The sequence below is a fragment of the Monopterus albus genome, unplaced genomic scaffold, assembly GCF_001952655.1.
Source record: "Monopterus albus unplaced genomic scaffold, M_albus_1.0 scaffold69.1, whole genome shotgun sequence".
In the NCBI taxonomy this organism is placed as follows: Eukaryota; Metazoa; Chordata; class Actinopteri; order Synbranchiformes; family Synbranchidae; genus Monopterus; species Monopterus albus.
Genome location: NW_018127949.1, coordinates 123,517 through 126,977, shown reverse-complemented (window position 1 = coordinate 126,977; position 3,461 = coordinate 123,517). Strand labels below are relative to the sequence as shown.

The 3,461-nt window shown below is 39.6% G+C and overlaps 1 long non-coding RNA gene across 3 annotated transcripts; it reads left to right on the top strand.

The window, feature by feature from the left end:
* Positions 1 to 895: 895 nt before the first annotated feature.
* Positions 896 to 3,204, top strand: LOC109963027 (uncharacterized). Of its 3 annotated transcripts, XR_002275350.1 has the most exons (5): positions 896 to 931; positions 1,075 to 1,153; positions 1,550 to 1,667; positions 2,199 to 2,239; positions 2,323 to 3,204. It is a non-coding gene; the product is annotated as an uncharacterized LOC109963027 (long non-coding RNA). The 3 variants fall into 3 exon arrangements; XR_002275348.1 differs by lacking the exon at positions 896 to 931 and having other exon boundaries at positions 938 to 1,153; XR_002275349.1 differs by lacking the exon at positions 896 to 931 and having other exon boundaries at positions 938 to 1,153; positions 1,550 to 1,680.
* Positions 3,205 to 3,461: the final 257 nt, after the last annotated feature.

The following is a 3,461-nucleotide window of genomic DNA, read 5'->3' as shown; positions in this document are numbered from 1 at the left end:
TAAATGACACGTCTCGATTGCACTTCACTTTATTGACCACCGGATGGCGTACTGTTTAGATATACACTACATTTGACAACGTGTGATAAGCTGCATTGCTAGACTTGCCAAAGCAGCTGTAAAACTGTAAATTCTTACATTTATCTCTGTACAGTATTTATTTGAAACCCCTCTTTTTTCATACTAAATAGTAATGGTTTTAGATTTTATTTAAAAAAATAAGTGGTAGGAATAAGCCACAGTTTTACCTAAAACATGTCTTGTAACTTTTTCTTGTTCCTTCTCCTCAGCAAACAGTAAGGCTGCCCTTTAGTGGTGGTACACAGCATTTCACCAATCTTAACAAGTGTGACCCATTACTGCCTGCTAGTCAAATGAATGGCAATTTAATGGTATAAATAGCAATGTATGTGCATGGTCACAATTTGTGTGAGTATGTGTAGGAAAGATTTGTATGTAAAACGTTTTTGAATGTGTGAATAACATCTGCAAGCAAATTATGTCACACAATAACGCTCAAAACAAGCCTATTTGTGAACATCTGTGTACAGGGAGAAAGTAGCAAATTGCACATACAACTAAATTTAGGAGTACAGAGGTTTAGTGTGAATCACACCTGGATCTGATTGGACAAAGATCAGGGGATATAGGATACAGAACTTATTAGGTTTATAGAGAGCATAGCGTTAAGCAAAATAATATAATGTGGAGTGAGATTATTTTGTTATAGTAGTAGGTAGGGGCCGTTATGAGCCACACTCCATTCTAGAAGGTGGCGGTAATGCACCTAAAGCTGTTTGCCAATCCCATTAAACAACAAAAGAAGAAGAAGAATCTGATTGGATAGTGACAGTCCAATCACAGAGCAGAGTCAAATTGTCCAATCAGATGGTAGCTGGGTTCTTTTAAATTAGTCTCCGGGGCCTGTTCTGTAAGTTTGGCTGTGGTGGAGATTGATGGCGAAAATTGTAGAAAATCACAGTATTTATTTCATGTGTTGCGTTATGTATGTAGGCAGCGCACAGGTGCTTCGCTGTTAACACAGTTGTCCAAATTTATGTTTTTTTATTCCAGGTGGGATACTTTATCTAGCGTTAGCCTAATGCTAATGTAGGACGTTAGCAAACCTCTGCTAGCAAGAAAGTTTTCAAGGGTAAGGTTAGGTGTCTAGTACTCTTGCTTTGCTTGAGCCTGTCACTTGTCAGGCTAATTGTGAAACCTTCTCGATCTAGAAATCAAAAAGACGCCAGCCGGTGTTGATCTCACCGGGTCTTCATCAGCACGGAAAATGAAAAAACCGTTTGCACCTGTATGTTTCCGCCCTGATGAAGACCCGGTGAGGTCAAAACCGGTCGGCGTCTTTTTACTGAGATGCCTTGTTACAGGTGAGAGTGCTACATTTGCGCAAATGCATTAGCAGCGAAATATATCTAACTTGCCAAAAGTAAAAGTAGTCACAGTTAGTTTGTACAGGTTTATGTGATCAGAGTAATTGTTATAACTAGGACAGACATTATAGGACTAACTCCCCCCATGTGTCTTTCAATAGGCCACAGAACGCACGGACAAGAATATGGGACTCCTGCAGCTTAAATAGCCTTGGGCGTGTTGCCAGGAGGACCGACAGTGTTCAGTGCCCCTGTTACTCCTACATATGGACGTCAATGGTGAGTTGATGAGGTGAGAAACATATTTTAAAGTTGTGGTTGAAATGAGAGTACTATACTAGTACTGATAGGTTCAGGTCAGACTGTAATTTCTCAGCTTTTTTTCCTGACAAACTAATTTCAAAAGTGTTTGAGCAACTTTGTAATGAATTGGAATAAAAAAATTCAAATCTAACATAATTGCATACAACATTCCATTCTATGTTCTGATCTGGCCCATTTTTTCCACTGACAAACTTCAAATTTGATATATGGTGTTTTAAGACGGTGTTAGTGCTTTCACTCTGGATTTGTGGACAAGGTTAGAATGAACTGTAGTGTAACTGTTTCACTTACTGTATGACAATGAATCTTTGTTGTGCCTTAAACCAAAACCTCAGAGCCTATAGTGCTTTAGCAAAAAGTTTGTTTTATCTATAATGTTTATGGCAAACAGTGATTGACCATGGCTCTCAAGTGAAACAGCAGGCAAGTAGACTTATCTTTCAAATTCACTGGACAACTTGTAAGCTGGAGTTAACTCTGTCACAGGTTCTGATCCTCCAAATGGCCAGAAACCTGACTCAATCCAGGTATGCTGTCAACTAGATATCAGTTTTATAATATGTTAAATGACTGGAAACACTGCATGTGTCATTCGCACTTTCCCCCACAGCCTGCCTTGAAGCCAAGATCTGGACACAACTGGGAAGACTTATTGCTGTCAACCCGCATGAAAGCCTTGTGCAGCTTAAGACATTCTTCCATGTGTGGGCCCCTATAAATTGGGCTGTTGCACCATAGCCCCTTTTTAAAGGGCAGTGTACCTAGTGAAGAACTAGGAGACCTCAACCAGTGCCTGCCATCTTTAATATTAAAAAGAACAAGAAAGTTTTACAGTTGCAAGAGCTTTATTGGAAAAAAAAAAAAAAAAAAAAACAGGGCCTGGAGAATCACTTTAAATGCTGCTGAGGTTTTGGCCAAGATGGGAAATGCCTCCTGGTGGAGTCATCAAGGTAGAGTACCTCACCTCTTCTCCATACTGCATGGAGAAGAGGTGAGGTACTCAACTTCAGTTGGATGGAGAGCCTGCAAAAGAAAAATGTTTTGTAAAGCTTCAATTTCAATAAATGGTCCATTTATAAACAAACTTGCCCGTCTGTGCAAGTCTTCAAAAATGGTGCTGCCGATGGTCTGGCCACCGTGACATCTGGTTAAAGATCACCTAAGGGGGAACCGAAAAAGCTAGAGTTTAAAGCATGACACTCTACAATTTTAATCCATTACGTTTTGGTTTTGATAGGTTTGGTTCATTTTGAAGCAGAGGCTTTTAGCAGGCACATTTGTACCTGGGCAGTAAACACTTATATGCAGAAGTTCCAAGTTAATATTTGGACAAAATCAGGGGGAGGAAAAAAAAAAAACTGAAATAAGATGTCATCTCGCCACATGTTGAAATGTGGTCTCTGAATTACTCGTGGCAAGGAAAGGCCAGACTGCTGGGTTCATCGCCATCAAGCCTATAAAGAACATTCACTCATGTTTACCCTCAATTTATGAAACACTGTTAGGTTATTTTTTAGTTAGATATTCAGAGATTTGTTGTCTATGAATGTTTAGTGCAGACTGCAGGCACGTCAAGGTTACAGGAAAACTGCTGTTAGTGTCAACTGTAATGCTAGTCTTAATATTTGTCTTAATGTGTAAGGTTATGTCCAATTGTTTTAGATACACACCACGAAAACAACAGTCACGCACCTTGACTTTTCCTCATGTTTTGGCTAAACGTTATGGCAGCTGCAAGGCTTGCTTATC